Raw genomic sequence first — 17,602 nt, 5'->3', positions numbered from 1 at the left:
CACAAATAGGCATGCCTTTAAAAAAAAAAGCATAGCATAATACTTTCTCCTTAATCACCCTTGAAGCTATCATGTTCACCCCTCAAAAAATTACTTTACACTTGTTTTCTTAAAAATTTGTTTTCAGTTAACATACTTTTTAAAAATTAAACTCTCCTTTCTACTATTCTCCTCCCCATTGAATACATTGTTTTTAACCTGAAAAATAGGGGCAGCTAAGTGGCACAGTGGATAGAACACCAAGGCTGGGGAAGGACCTGGATTCAAATATGACATCACACACTTCCTAGCTATGTGATTCTGGGCAAATCATTGAATCCCATCTGCCTAGTCCTTGCCCTTTTGTTTTAGAGTTATTATTAAGAAAGAAAATAAGAAATAAGAGTAAAAAAACATCTGAAAAATAAAGTGCATAAGGCACATTGGCCATGTCTGCAAACATGTCTCTGCATTTTCAATTCATCACCTCTCTGTCAGGAGGTGAAGGGAATATTTCATCTTCATTCTTTTGAGTTCTTGGTTTATCAGTGTATTGATCAGAGTTTAAAAGCTTCCAAAACTGTTTTTTTTTACGATGTTATCATTGCACAAACTGTTATTGTTCTGATCACTTTGTTCTCCAACAACTCATATAGATCTCATTGTGCCCCAAAAGTCTTAGTGCTATTTAAAATTAGGCTGAGAGAATTCCTTCAAAGATAACTCAAACAACTAAAAAAATCCAACTCAAACTCCTACCTGATATGTTTCTGATATTCCAACTACTAGTGTTTCTCCCCCAAATTACCTTGAATTTATATGGGTGTGGTTGAAACCACCCTACCATTTTAGCCTGATACATGATTAGCTAGGTGAAAGCACATCTCCATCAATCAACCAAAAGATCTTAGACTGAGCTCAAAAATCTTGGAAACAAATTTCATGAAGTCTGTTCCAATTGGCTATGGGATTTTGTTCTACCATTTAGCTCCTACATAAAAGTTTCAAGTTAACTGGAATGGGAAGATTTTATTTTTTAAATTGTTCTTATTAATGAATTTTTTAAACCCTTACCTTCTGTCTTAGAATCAATAGTAAGTTTTGGTTCCAAGGTAGAAGAGCACTAAGGGCTAGGCAAATGGAGTTAACTAGCTTGCCCAGGGTAGCACAGCTAGGAAGTGTCTGAAGTCAAATCTGAACCTAAATCTGAACCCAGAACCTTTCATCTCGAAACCTGGCTCTCTATCCAGTAAGCCATCTACCTGCCCCTATTAATTTTTTTTTTAACCCTTACCTTCCATCTTAGAATCAATACTGTGTATTATTCCCACAGCAAAAGAACAATAAGGGCTGGACAATAGGGTTAAATGACTTTCCCAGAGTCATAAAGCTAGGAAGTATCTGAGGCCAGATCTGAACCGGGGACCTCCTGTATCTAGGCCTGACTCTCAGTCTACTGAGCCACGTACTTGCTCCTTTTAATTTATTTTTAACATTTTTTCCCAAAATTTTGAGTTTCAAATTCTCTCCCTCCCTCCCACTCTCCCCTACCCATTAAAAAGCAAAAGATATCATATTAAGCACACATATGTAGTCATGGAAAACAAATAGAATAAGAAGCTCTAACAGAAATTGGAACACGTGGTTTCCTTGCATATCCTTGAAAAGAAAATAATAGGGAAAGACCCCTTAGCCTTGGCTTCAACCTTAAAAATTTTCCTATCCCATCTTCCTTTGACCAGAAAAAGACCTTGACAGCTTTGAAGGAACCAAAGGACATTAAGCTTCCCCATCATTCCATCAGTGTCCTAAGTGGCATCTCTGAATTGGCTGATAGTGATTTCTGCTTCATTGGGACCTAAGGAAAGATTTAACTCATGCATCTCAAAAGAACTAAGCAAAGTGATTATAACATACCTAGGGGTAACTTTTTGAGCACTCCTCAAATAGAAGAAAAGGACTGCTAGAAACCAGGATCCATTAGTTATCTTTGGTCACATATGTTCTCTAAGCTTGGGTCCATTTTCTCTTCAACTATGAATGTACAGGGGCAGCTAGGTGGTACTGTTGATAGAGCACCTGGCTTGGAATCAAAACGACTCATCTTTCTAAATTCTAATCTGGCCTCAGACACTTGTTAGCCATGTGACCATAGACAAGTCATTTAAACTTTTTTGACTCAGTTTCCTTATCTGTAAAATGTGCTGAAAAAGGAAACGGTGAACCACTCCAATATCTTTGCCAATAAAAATGACCCAAATGGGATCATGAAGAGTTGGACAAAACTGAAAAATGACTCAACAGCAACAATGATATGAATGCACAAGGAAGAGAGTATGTCATAGAGCTGGAAGGTGGAATGGGAGAGTGTTCTGTATCATCTTTTATTGCCCTAGGATCTTGGGGGGGGGCAGGTGGAAGGAACTCTTTTCTAAAAGCCACCTAAAGTTGGCCAACAATAGGATTTTCAACTGAACATCTTGAATGGAAGCACACTTGTGAGGACTTGAGACAATAACATTGAAGCATCACTGCTAAAGATATCTCAAGAATATATGTCTACAACTCTTAGAGATGTAGTAGCTTAGCTCTGGTAATTCAATTCTTCCATGGGAATAGAACTTGGGGGAAAAGGAAAAGCTTACTTACAGGCTCTTTGAGAAGGACTTCAACTTTCATCTTTGTTTATACACATCTTGTACAGTGCCTTTCCCATAACAGGCGCATGATGATAAATACTTGATGGTTGACAACTGCAATAAGGAAATGAACAGGAGGAGTTGCTGCAAAGGAAGAAGCAGAAAGGTTCCAGAATTCTAGAAGAGTGACAGAGTGGCTTTTCCTTGGGGACAGTTGAAGCTGGAGGTTGTTGGTCTAAGCTCCTTGGGTGGACCTTGGGATTTGAACTAGTCTCCCTCTCTAGTGACTGTCTTTCTGATCCAACTGCTTGTTCCTATGTCCCTGTGTTGTTGTTGATAGAACGATTTTCCAGAAGAGCTTCTTAAGACATCCAAGAGCCAACTGTCAGTGAGAACTCTTTCCCTTTTGTCCTGTTCCTGCTTACCTTCAAACCTTACCACCTTTATTCATCATCTAATTTGGTTAGTGAAAGGTATTTATTGTAGGAATTTGGATTTTAGGTAGAGAGGTGTTAGATAGTGCAAATACCAACTGTCATAAGGTAATAACTAGATTTGGGGGGAGAAGATTTATTTATATTATTAAAATAGATCATAATCATTCCCTTCCCTTCCTTCCCTTAACTTGAATAAAATTAAGTTACTCTTTGAAAGCCTTCCCAAACCTAAGATCTTCTGATAACTGGCCTAAAGGCAATACCTGATAATCCACCTAACCCTATATTAACTATCCTAGTTTATATATATTTTAATTACATTTGACACACACTAGCATCTTCTGCATTTTATATCCTATAAGAATAAGTTCTTCCACATGAGTGATTTTCCTTATAAGTTTAGCTTATCCCTTAAAGTATCAATTTAAAAAAATTTAAACAATTTTGCCAAAATCATGCTGTATATCTGTATAGAACTTTAAAAGCATTTCTTAATAGTAATTAATGAGCAGTAATAAACATTTGGTGAATGGATTTTAAATGAATTACTTTCCCAAGCATATCTCATTTGGACTCAAAGCTACTAGATAAGGTAAGTATGGTGTTGATGCCCCCCCCTTTTTTTTAATTTTAAACATTATTTTATTTGGTCATTTCCAAACATTATTCACTGGAAACAAAGATCATTTTTTTTCCTCCCCGCCCCCCCTCCCACCACCTTTCCCTCTCCCATAGCCGACACACAATTCCACTGGGTATCACATGTGTTCTTGATTCGAACCCATTTCCGTGTTGTTGGTATTTGCATCAGAGTGTTCATTTAGAGTCTCTCCTCAGTCATATCCCCTCCACCCCTGTAGTCAAGCAGTTGCTTTTCATTGGTGTTTTTACTCCCACAGTTTATCCTCTGCTTGTGGATAGTATTTTTTAGATCCCTGGAGATTGTTCAGGGACATTGCATTGCCACTAATGGAGAAGTCCATCACCTTCGATTGTACCACAATGTATCAGTCTCTGTGTACAATGTTTTCCTGGTTCTGCTCCTCTCGCTCTGCATCACTTCCTGGAGGTTGTTCCAGTCTCCATGGAATTCCTCTTCTTTATTATTCCTTTGAGCACAATAGTATTCCATCACCAACATATACCACAATTTGTTCAGCCATTCCCCAATTGAAGGGCATCCCCTGGTTTTCCAATTTTTGGCCACCACAAAGAGTGCAGCTATGAATATTTTTGTACAAATCTTTTTCCTTATTATCTCTTTGGGGTACAAACCCAGCAGTGCTATGGCTGGATCAAAGGGCAGACAGTCTTTTATCGCCCTTTGGGCATAATTCCAAATTGCCCTCCAGAATGGTTGGATCAATTCACAACTCCACCAGCAATGAATTAGTGTCCCCACTTTGCCACATCCCCTCCAGCATTCATTACTTTCCATAGCTGTCATGTTAGCCAATCTGCTAGGTGTGAGGTGATACCTCAGAGTTGTTTTGATTTACATCTCTCTGATTATAAGAGATGTAGAGCACTTTTTCATGTGCTTATTAATAGTTTTGATTTCTTTGGCTGAGAACTGCCTGTTCATGTCCCTTGCCCATTTATCAATTGGAGAATGGCTTGATTTTTTGTACAATTGATTTAGTTCTTTGTAAATTTGAATAATTAGACCTTTGTCAGAGGTTTTTATGAAGATTGTTTCCCAATTTGTTGCTATCCTTCTGATTTTGGTTACGTTGGTTTTGTTGATACCCCTTTTTTAACAGATAGGGAAACAGATAGAGGCTTCCATAGGATTGATCGTAAACCTTGGAGATAGTAGGGGGTCTTAGAGATCCTCATCATTTAGCACATGAAGAAAGAAATAGATCTCCTCAAAGTTACATAGTTTGCAAATGGCAGAACCTAGATCTCCTTACTCATAGTATAGCATTTTCTCTACTATACTTTGCTGTCTTTATCCAACTGGGCACTGAGTTTTCTTGATGACTCAGGTTAATCATTATAAACATATATCACTGGGTTATTCAGGAATATATTTCTCTGCTATTATGGTTTCTTTCATCAGGCTGTCAACCATAACTCGTGCAGTCACTCTACCTGTTATAGCCATGGTCTGTGGTTTCAATGTGGATTTTCCCTCCAGTGATATTATCTAGAGCTCATCCATGTCTTCCCAGACTGTGGTACTGTACTTTATGTGCCTTCACACACTCCATATTCCAGTGAATAATAACATATCCCTACTTTCTGTTTCCTGACTGGGAAATTAAATCTACCATCTTGATGTTCTTGCATAGGCTCCTAAGAACTTATATTTATATGCAACTTTAAGGTTTGCAAAGCATTTTGCAAATATCTATTTTGATCCTCAAAACAATCTTGGGGAGAGGTGCTATTATTATGTCCATTTTACAGATGAGGAAATTGAGGCAGGCAGAGGTTAAGGGACTTGCCCAGGGTCAGATAGCTAAGTGTCTAATGCCTGATTTGAACACAGGTCTTCCTGTGTTCAACTCCAAGTTCAGTGCTCTATTCACCAGGTCACCTAGTTACATATACAAAATGCAAATTAAATAATTAGAAATTGTATACAAAAACACAAAATAATTTCTTTGTGGGAGTGGGAGAAATCATCACAGCTAGGAGTATATTTAAAGACCTCTTCTGGGAGGCTTTGAATGAAAATAGGGATTCTCTTAGAGTAATGAGGTAGAAGAGTTTTTAGATTAAGGTCTGGAAGGGACCTTAGAGATTGTCTAATCCAATCCATGGGGCAGTTAGGTGGCACAGTGGATAGAGCTCTGGGCCTGGAGTTAGGAAGATCTGTGTTCAAATCTGTCATTAGACACTTAGCTATCTGACCCTGGGCAAGTCACTTCACTTTGCTTGCCTCAGTTTCCTCATCTGTAAAATGAACTGGAAAGGGAAATGGCAAACCACTCTAGTATCTTTGCTAAAAACAAAAACAAAACCTAAATGAGTCAGATGTGACTGAAACAACAGAATAACCATCCAGTTGCCTCCTTTTACAGATCTGGAGTAGTTCAATGATCTGCCCCAAATCACAGAAGTGAGTTATAGCATCAAGATTTGAAGTCAGGTGCTCTGCCTTCATATCCAGCATTCTCATGACATCACCATTCATCATGAAGAGAACTCCTGAGCAAAACCTGGAAGAGAAATAAAGTTTCTGATGGGGAAGTGAGGCAGGGTTTCATTAATAATGTAATGAAAACACATAGAGAAGGATGACAGAATGGAAAGTTCAAGGAAAGTCATCTGGCAGGAGATGGAATATGAAATAGCCAGTCATTTGGTTGGGCTAGAATGGAGCATTCACCAAAGAGAGTAATATAAAATAAAGTTGGGAGGAGGACTAAAACTGGTTGTTAGAGAGCCTTGAATGTTAAAGTAAGAAATGTATATTTTGTTCCAGAGGCAATAGAGAACCATTGAAGGTTTTTAAAAAAGATGCTTGCATGGTTCATCCTATGACTCGGGAAGATGGATCTGCACCTACGTAGAGGACAGATTGAAGAAGGGCCAGACAGTGCAGCCAAGGGAGTCAGGGAGGCAGCTGTTAAAATAGCAAAGTAGAGAGGTGGTTAGAACTGAAACTAAGGAAAAGCCTAATTGGATGGAAAGAAAGGGATGGATGGCAATGGTATTGTGAAAGTGGAATCAATGGGATTTGAGCACTGATTGGAGTCAGGAAGTGAGGAAGAAAAGGGAGACAAATTTAACATCAAATTTCAAACCAGATTGACTCAATCAACAAACATTTATTAAACCCTTACTTTGTGCCAAACACCATATCAGGAAGTAGGGTTGGAAAGAAAGAAATGCAATGAATGAAACAATCTGTACTCTCAAAGAGCTTACACTCTAGCAGAAGTCGGGAGTAGGAGTGTGGAAGAGGATTGGGTTTGGAGCTTGAACTTGAAACATGAGTGGTACATCCTGACTTTCTTGCCACAATATAATCCTGGAAGCCACCTCCTCCAGTAAGTCATTGCTTTGTTTAGTATTATTTTCCAAGAACAAAAATGGGAAAAAAAATAGTTCTTCCTTTCCTTCTTTGCAGTAGTTAGGAATGATAGACGTTTGATACTATCTATATCACAAGACCTGATCAAAGAGTTGGTTATTTGTTGAATTGTTTCTTTTTTTCCCTTATGTTTCTTTCTTTTTTTTTTTGCACTAGCATGGGCTAAATCCCATTTCCCAGTAAGTCATTGTAAAACATATAGTATGTCACCATAGAATTTTATCACTAAAGGTGGCATTCCTGACCAAGGATTCAGCATCAGATAAACTCCGTATCTTATCAACAATATGTCACAAAAGCCAAGATACAAACACTGTGACCCCCCTACAACCATTGAAAATATTATTCTCCAGCTGATAAAATCCCAGAAATGGAAGGATCTTTAGAGATGGCCTACTGGTCCAATCCCAGAAGAAGGAAGTGACTCAGTCTCAATCACAGTGAGTGGCTGGTAGACTCATACTAACTCAGACCAGTGTCCTTTCTTTCCATGACATCAAATTGCTTCTTTACAAAATAATTTTAAAAATGTATTTGTTACATTAAAACACACAGGTAACTCTCCTTCCCTCCCTCCCCTCCCTCTCCTCTATCCATTAGAGAAGGCATCATTTGACAAAAATTTGTGTCTTGTTTCACACATGACAAACAAGGAAATATATATTATATGATAATATTTGTACAACCTATGTCCTATTATCTGCCTTCTTGAGGAGGTGGGGGGGGAGAAAAGAGGGGGAGAAAAAGAGAATGAGTCAAATTTTTAGACATACCTAATATTAGAATTTGTTTCTCTTGTATAAGCATATGTATTATAATTTATAACAAATTATATATATAATTGTGTTACAAATAAAATAAATGGTAATAAAAGACACATGTATATTTAAAATTATGTCTTACTTTTTTCTGTTTATCATTTGTTTCTCTGGAGGTGGATATACACAAGTCATTCTTCAAACAGTATTTCTGTTGCTATAAATAATGTTCTCTTGGAGGGGGCAGCTGGGTGGCTCAGTGGATTGAAATTGAGGTGTAGAGATGGGAGGTCCTGGGTTCACGTGTGGCCTCAGACATGTCCTAGCTGTGTGACCTTGGGCAAGTCACTTAACCCCTATTGTCTAGCTCTTATCACTCTTCTGCCTTGGAACCAATACACAGTATTGATTCTAAGATGGAATGTAAGGGTTTTAAAAATAAAAAAATAATATTCTCTTGGTTCTGCTTGTTTCACTCTTTATAAGTGAATATAGATCTTTCCATGTTTTTTTAAATTAACCTACTTATCATTTTTGTGGAGCAGTCGTATTCCACGACCACCATGTACTATAGTTTGTTCAGCCATTCCCTAACTGATGGGCATCCCCTCAGTTTCCAGTTCTTTGCTGCCACAAAGAGAGCTGCTATAAATATTTTAGAACATAGACATCCTTTCTCTTTTTTCCTGATCACCTTAGGAAATGAACCCAATGGTGGGTTTAACCTTCATGAAATTCTTATTAATTCATCATTAATGTCTTGTGCATGTTGATTATATAAAGAGTCCCAATATGCTGTGAAACATACATTAAAAATACAACTCTGTATTTTCTTACACTGACCAATATGGAAGCATGTTTGCATGATAGTACATGTATGGCCCAGATCAAATTGCTTACCATCTCTGAGAGCGGGGAGGAAAGGCAGAGAGGGAGATAATTTGGATCTTATAATTTTGAAAAACATATTTTGAAAATTGTTATTATGTATAATTAGGATGATAAAATATCTTTGAATAAAAAATGCAGCACTGTTTCATAAATGTGCACAATCTAAAACTATTGACTCTAAAATACATTAATTAGTCATTTAATTAACAACAAACAGACTAGGCACAAGAATGTTTTTATTTTGAAATAAAATTTTTCATCCTATGGTCTCTCTTTTCTTTATCACTCAGTAAATATTTACTAATACTTACTATGTACCAGGCACATTTTTATGGGGGGGGGGGAAGGACCAATTGACAGCAGCTTTGGTACTTCCAGGCATCTTTAAATTTCTGTCCTTCTAGTATTGACAATTTTGTTTATATTCAAATATAAACTCTTTGCTAGTAGGGATTGTTTTATTCTTTGGATTAAATTCTAGCAGGGTATCCGGCACATAGAAGGTGCTTAATAAATGTTTTTTGATTAATTGACTGATAAATTCATCAGAATTTGAAGGGAGTTTCAGGAGATGATTGGATGTTTTTAAAAACTTTCTATGGAAATCTGAATTTAGTGTCTTTGGTGTCTCTAGATAAATTTCACTGTAGTAGAGTTACCTAAAGCATTCCATTGGTCCTTCTGTATTTGTTGTTTGTTTGTTTGCTTTTGTTTTTTAGACACCCACCATAGTTTCATGAGTGGGAAAAGCTGTGGCCTATGAGTTAGCAGACCTAACCGGTAGCCCTGACCCTGACTCTAACTCATTGTGTGACCTTGGACATGTCCCTTCAATTCTCTGGGCATCAGGTCCTTCACCTGTTTTTAAAATTAAGGATTGAGCATAATAGATAGGGTGGTAGATGTGGAGTCAGGGTTCAAATCCTGCTGGAGAAACTTACCAGTTATGTGATCTTGGGAGTCACTTCACCTCAGTTTCTCTATTTACAAAATGAAGAGTTGGATGAGAAATAAACAGAAAGGAAGAATGAGAGAAATCCAGATGGAGACAGATACAGATGAGGGGAGGGATGGAGAGAGAGAGCAAGGGAGGAGAGAGAGGGATAGAAAGAGATAGAGAAGTGAAATATGTAAACATGGAAAAGTATTTTTAAAATTAAAAAAGAGATAGAGAGAGAGGGAAAGAGGGAGAGAAGGATGGGGGAGGAAAAGGGAGGAAGTGACAGAGGCAAAGAAAGGACAGAGACAGAGATTGGAGGAGAGAGAGAAGAGAAAGGGAAAGAGACACAGAGATTGAGAGAAAGATAGAGAAGGGGGATAGAAAAAGAGAAAGGGGAGGGAGAGGAGGGAGGGGAAGAAGGAGACAGAGACAGAGACAGAGACAGAGACAGAGACAGAGACAGAGACAGAGACAGAGACAGAGACAGAGACAGAGACAGAGACAGAGACAGAGAGAGGAAAGTTCTCAAGTACTGAAAATGTTCTCAAGTGGAAAGCCAGACCTTCCATTCTGCCATGTCACCCTCAAGGAGCTGATAATCTCTAGGGCTCTGATTTAGTTGGGGGAAGAGATTGGATAACAGACTTCCTCAATCCTGGGCTCTGGCTCATCTCTTCTCTATGCTCACCCCACTCCCACACAATGGAAGCAGCCAGAGAAGCCTGGAAGAGGAAAATAAGTCATAAAAGGATAGCCTAAGGGTGAGATTGGGCTTGGAAAGGGGCTAGGGGGAGGGAAGGGGAGGGAAGAGAATCCCATTCCTTGGCTGGGTAGATAGGAGCCTTGGGGCCTTTCAACAGTGATTAACCATCTCTTTACCCATCCTTCCTCCTTCTTAGTCCAGAAGTCCCTGCTTACTGGACCCCTTTTGTAGAAAGTAATCAAGAGTAGAGAAAGGCTGAGAAGTGAAAAGCCTATGCTAAATGGACAGATTTGGGATGAAAATCTCTGCAGTCAATCTTAAATTTAGGGGTTTAAAATGATGAAGTAAACAGAACGACTTGAATGAGAGGAGATAGTAGAAGGGAATTAGGAATAGAATCTTAGACAAACTTCCTTAAGGAAGTGACCATTGAACAGAAATCTTTTTTTTTTTAACTTTTACTTGTATATTTTTATACCACTTTGATTTCTCAATTTGCCCCTCCCTTCCTCCACCCTAAAAGCCATGCTTTAAAACAAAGAATAAAAAAAGAAAAGTAGGTGAGAGAAAGGAACTAACACATCAACCAAGTATATCCACCATGATGTGCAGAATTATGCACCCATAGCCCTCCCCCAACTCTGCAAAGAAGGGAAGCACATATATTCTAATATAGCTTCTCTGAATACTAGCTTACTTTTTATAATTACTTGGCATTTGGTTTCTGTCTATTCTTTTCAGTTTTTTCTATCTACATTGTTTTAGTCATTGTGGATATTCTTTTCCTAGTTTCGTTGACTTCGCTTTGCATCTGTTCATATAAATTTTCCTATGCCTGCCTGTGTTTTTCCACATTCATCATTTCTTATAACAAGGTAAGTATCCATTACATTCATGTACCACAGTTTGTTAAGCAATAGGTATCTGCTTTGTTTGCAGTTTTCTGCTATTGCAAAAAAGTGCGGCTATAAATATCTTAGTGACTATGGGACATTTCTTCTTTGATTCACTTAAGTTACATATATGCCAAGTAATGAGATCTCTAGATTAAAGATCATGGATATTATAGGCATTTTCTATATGTAATTCCAAATTGTTTTTCAGAATGATTGAACAAATTCACAGCTCCATCAACAATTATTATGTCTATCTTTCTATAATTATTCCAATATTGATTATTCTTTTTTATCATCTTTGAATAAAGGAAGGAAGGGAGAATGAGAGAAAGAGAGAGAGAGAGGGAGGGGGGAACTAACAGATATATAAACAAATTCCAAATTTGCTTGATGTGAAGTAAAACCTTGAGCTGTTTTAGTTCGCATTTCTTTTTTTTAATTAGTGCTTCGAAAAACTTTTATATGAGTATTAATAGTTTGCAATTCTTTTAAGAACTAGCTGTTGCTAAGCTTTGACAATTTATCCATTGGAATTTGTCTGTATATTTGTTAGTTCTTAGTAATGTACAAAGAAAGATTCCAATGGATCTGTGATCTCTTTCATGTGGATACTTCCTCCACTGGTGCAGGTCAAACTCCATTAACAATTTCTTATCCTGTGTGATATTTACCCTTGTCTTCAGTTAGTATTTACTTAACTCAACAGAGACCTTCCTCTGTTTTTAAGGTTTTGAGGACATAATAGAGCAATTCTTAGGCTATCTGTGTTTTTCTTTAACCCTTCAGCATGGATGTATACTTCTTGATGTATTTGGTCAGGTTGGAATATATGGGGTACAGACAGCCTAACCCAGATTGAGACACACCCATCAGGGGTTTAAGGGGATGTCTACTCCAAACATGTTAAAACTTATTTCAGTGGAATAAGCAAACAAAAGCAATTTGTCACACAGGTCATGATGGCAGCTGAAGCAGACATTGTGGAATGCTTAGAACTTGGTCAGACATCAAAGAAGCCAAGGTCATTCACTGAATCCCAGGTCATCACCAATCTTTCTGACTTGTCTTGCTACTGGATTTCAATGATTCTAGAAAAGAGAGTGAGGCTGATGATTTTGTGCAACTGCCTCACTTAAATCCAGTTCACTAATAAGTCAAGACCACCTCGTGATGTCATTGGTCCCCTTCAAAAATAAAGAAGAACTTGCTCAGATCTGGCTACTCTTTCTAACTTCATCTTCTTAAGCATCATCATTACTTGCCCCTTTGATATACTGGTCAATGAGATGGTAGAAGATAAATATAGTGGTTTTATTCTGGTCTTAAGAACCTGTTAATATGTGATGCTTGTCCAGAGCTCATTAACTTTTGATCAACAGACATCCTTATCAGTAGAAGTAAGAATGCTTTGGGGAATTATTGGGTTGATATGAGACTAGATAGTCCTAGAAACATGAGCAGATTTGTGCTACTCCAAGTTTAATCAGCTTCCCTTCAGTTTTTTAAAAATATATTTGGAATTATCTTAGTAAGGCACGTTCTCACACTAAACTCTCTGTGGGTTTATTTTCCTCTCAATTCTATGTGTATGTATATATGGTTTGCTCTTTTGCAAGGCAATACTACTAATTTATAATGTTTTCAAAATGAACATGTGATAGAGGCAATTACAAATTATAAAATAGGCCATTTCAATTACATTTAAAAGCTTTTACATGAACAAAATCAATGCAACTATGCTAAGCACCCCCATGAAATGAGGTTGCTTTTTGGATGTGTGATGGAACGAATTCCTTCAACTCCTTTACTCACTTTTGTAAAGAAAACCTGTGAGGCATCCTTCCATTTGACTGTAACTTCTTTATGTCTTCCTATTTCATTTATAGTGAGATTGTTAATATGGAGATGATTTAGTAGGTGTCTATTTAGAGATTATGGACAGGGAATCAGTGGGGCTGGGAGTGGGGGTTGCATATTTAGAACACCAATAATTAAATTGGCATTTGTACAAGTCTGAGGTACCGCCTCATACTTATCAGATTGGCCAAAATGAGAGTAAAAGAAAATGATAAATGTTGGAGGGGATGTGGCAAGATTGGGACATAATGCATTGAAGGTGGAGTTGCAAACTGATTCAACCACTCTGTAAGACAATTTGGAATTATACCCAAAGGGCTACAAAATTGCACATACTCTTTGATCCTTAATACCATTACTAGGTCTGTATCCCAAAGAAATTTTAAATAGGGGAAAGGACCTACTTGAACAAAAATATTTTTAGGAGCTTTTGGGGATGGCAAAGAGAAATTGAAGGGATGTCAATCAATTGGGAAATGGTTGAACAAATTGTGGTATATGATGATGATGGAATACTATTATGCTATAAAAAATAATGAGCAGGATGATTTCAGAAAAATCTGGAAAGATCTACATGAACTGATGCAAAGTAAAATAAGTAGAACCAGGAGAACATTATATAAAATAACAGCTATACTGTTTGATGATCAACTGTTAAAGATTTATCTACTCTCAGCAATACAATGATCCAGTAAAGTTCTGAGGGACTTATGACAAAGAATGCTATCCACCTCTAGAGAAAGAACTGTTGGACCTGAAATGCAGATTAAAGCATACTCTTTTTTACTTTAGTTTATTTGTGTTTTCATTTTGGAATTTGGTTTTATATGAATATTCTCTTACAACAGGTACCATTATAGGAGTAAAAAAATAAAGAAAGAAAAGTAAATAAATACATTAATGTTTGTAGATAGGCTAAAACTGGTGCAATTCTTAGCAACATCTCTTTCCCTTTACTCCCATTTTCCATTACTGTAAAATAATTGCTGAAGAAGCAGAAAGGGGCTACCCAGAATGGAAGGCTTTTGATATATCCATATTTTTTGTTTAATGGGTCAAGAAATTATCATATAATGGTCATTTTTTTCATTTTATTTTTATTGTCAGGCAAAACACATTTCTATATTGGTCATTGTTATAAGACCCGCACCCTCATACAAAACCAAAACCACAAAATAAAAATCACAAATATAATGATTTTAAAGACAGCATAATTTGATTCACATCCATTCAATTCCAATTGTTCTTTCTCTGGAGGTGGATAGCATTTCCTGTCATAAGTCTTTCAGGATTGCCCCAGATCATTGCAGTGCTGAGAGAAGCCAAGTTTTCACAGTTGATCATTGTACAATATTCTGTACAACATTCTCCTAGTTCTGCTTATTTCATATTGTATCAGTTCATGTAGATCTTTCCAGCTTTTTCTGAAATCATCTTGCTTATCATTTCTTATAGCTCAATAGTATTACATCATCATCATATACCACAATTTGTTCAGCTATTCTCCAATTGGGGCATCCCCTCAATTTCCAATTCTTTGTCACCACAAAAGGAGCTGCTATAAATATTTTTGTACAAGGAGGTGCTTTCCCCTTTTTAATTATGTCTTTGTAATACAGAAATGGTCATTCTTGTGATGACAATCTTGCCTATAATTAGAAAGACTAGTCCTGGTATAGCTAACAGCATGTCATTAAGATGTTGGAACCTAGGTTAGTGCTTTACTAGAATAGCTTTCCCAAACCCAGGGTCACATCCACGCAATAAAGCATCAAGAAGACCGTCATCCAAATAGTAATTAGGAGTATAGAGAAAAGATTCATGAACAGAAATGCAATCGTGTCTCAAGTCAGAAGAATGGCCTTTATGAGTGACTTAAGCCATCAAAGACCATCATTGAACAATATAATATATTATATTGTTAATATGTAACAATATAATATCCCTTTTCTGAGGATAAGTAACTCCCTAAGCCAATCAACAAGAAGCCTTTATTAAGCACCTAATATGTGCAAGTTATCGTGTTAAATGATGGGGATACAAAGATGAAAATGACAAATCATAGTCAGGTAGAGGGGTCTCAAAAGCCATCCAATCCAAGCTCTTCATTTTACATGTGAGAAAACTGAGGCCCTGGAAGATTAAGTCATTTGCCCCAAATCATTTCTTGTCTTCAAGAAACTTACAGTCTTACAATCTACAGAGGATTTAACGTGTAAACAGATACATAAAATATAAGATACTTTGAGGAGGGAAAGAGCATCCTTTGAACATAGATTTGGTGTTCAGGATCTCCTTTACTTTTCTGAAGGTCCCAGAAAAATTTCTATTGTCATCAAAATCCTAATTCCAGGGCTGCCACACTGTCTGGAAATGGGAAGGGGTGAGGAGGTGTTTCTTCTAAAGATCAACCTCCTGAGACCACAAATCTTCCCTTATTTCCTTTTCTGGTATTAATTCTTCCCTTGCAAATGTCTGTTACCACACTCACTCAGCCAATTTTTTGAGGAACAAAGCCCCTTCAGTACTCAGTATGGAAATTTCAAGTTGCCTACCATATAATACTGTGTCAATCATTAATCAGGCTAGTAATCTAGTTTCGCTCTCTGGCTGGTCTTTAACCCCAACTCCAGGATAACTTCCTTGCTAGACCTTCATGTTCCCTGCCTCGGTTTCAGGTCAAAATGACTATCCATCTGAAGTTACTCATATTCCAGCCTTGTGTTTAAAATCTCTTAAATTCTACCAAACACTTCTTCAGTACAGTCCTTGATTTTGTATTCTCAGTGCTTAACACAGTGCCTGGCACATAGTATGGACTTAATAAGCACTTGTTGACTTGACTTTGTCAGCATGGTGCAACATCTGGTGGGTTCTACCATCCTAGAAGGGATTTATGTGGATTACCAGCAATATACTATGTTTGATTTCCAAAGGCCAGTTGAATTAAGTACAAAAGGGCTCATCACCACTAAGCTGGACTCTTGGTGACCAATTCTTTGGCCATGACCATTCGTAAAATAAATACACACACATAAACATATATATTTATATCTATGTATGCTATCATTATGGATATATATATGGATGTATAGACAGTATATATAATTATACATATGTGTGTGTGTGTGTGTGTGTGTGTGTGTGTGTGTTTGGCCATTCCCTTGGACTCCTCTCCACAGTAATGCTAGCAGGAGCAGAAAGAAATGAACAAAAAGGTGATAAAATTCATTCAGTTTTAGGACCATTTCTAAACATTAACTTAACCGTTGATAATCTAAACATAACCTTAAAAGTCCCTTCTAGTTCTCTGTAAGAGGAGGTGCCCCAGTAAGGCTTCAGGCTAAGCTAGGCAGGTATATTGAAATATTAGGAAGAATGGAAAAGACATTCATCACTGTGACAAAACCAGTTCTGATTCTGCCTCCACTGACATTCAAACAGATGTTCTCCACCATGTTGCTTCTACTCTGGGGCTTGGATTTGCTCACACGGGTACCGGTTCTTAATTTGCAATCCTATTCTGTCCCTGTCACTTTTCTCTCCCTCTTCTATCAGTCCTGTTTCTTTTAAATAAGGCAGGCTGATCCAGCTGCTATCCTTAAAGTCAAAGTTGCCTACTTGCATTAAGACTAACCTCCTATTACTTGTTAGCCATAATTTGTGCATCTGTGCTTAGATGTTTTGAGGGTCGCAGGTTTTACTCTTTGCTCTTTTTTAAAAAATTTTCCCCAAATCCCATCTTTTGCTAGAGACCTTTTCCACTCTCCTTAGGGCCCTCCTCCTTGAGATTACCTTCTATCTTCTCTGTATATGGAAACAGTTAGATGGTATAGTGGACAGAGTGCCAAGCCTGGGTCTGGAATCAAGAAGATCTAAGTTAAATCTGGTCCTCAGATATTAGCATTTAACATGTTAGCCTCAATTTCCTCCTCTCTGAAATGAGCTGGAGAAGGAAATGACAACCCATTCCATTATCTTTCCTAAGAAAACCTTAAATGGATATCCCAAAGAGTCATAAACAGCTGAACTCTACATATTTTATTTTATACCTGGTTATTTTCACATTGGTTCCTCCCCTTAAAATGTAAGCCCTTTGAGACTGCTTTTGCTTTTCTTTATATTCCCATCACTTAAAAGCTGTGCTTGATACACAGTAATTGCTTAATGAATACCTTTTGTCCTCCCTAAGCAAGACCAGAGAGTTGGAAATTTAAGAAACCAACCTAGTGTGGATACTCCCTGGAAGCCTCCGCTAGTACCCTCCCTATTCCTTAAGCTACCAGAATCCCACAAGATTGAAAACTATTGTCTAGATGAGATTCCAAACCCAGCCTGACATCCCTGGAACCACTAGGAATGCACCCGGGGTGAGAGGGGTGGGGAATAGCAAAGGTTCCAAGACCAGCCCTTTCTAGGAATAGAGAAGAAAGAACCTGGGGAAAGAGCTCTAG

The sequence above is a fragment of the Monodelphis domestica genome, chromosome 2 (assembly GCF_027887165.1).
Source record: "Monodelphis domestica isolate mMonDom1 chromosome 2, mMonDom1.pri, whole genome shotgun sequence".
Classification (NCBI taxonomy): Eukaryota; Metazoa; Chordata; class Mammalia; order Didelphimorphia; family Didelphidae; genus Monodelphis; species Monodelphis domestica.
The sequence above is the reverse complement of the archived record's forward strand: the minus strand, read 5'-3'. Positions refer to the sequence as shown.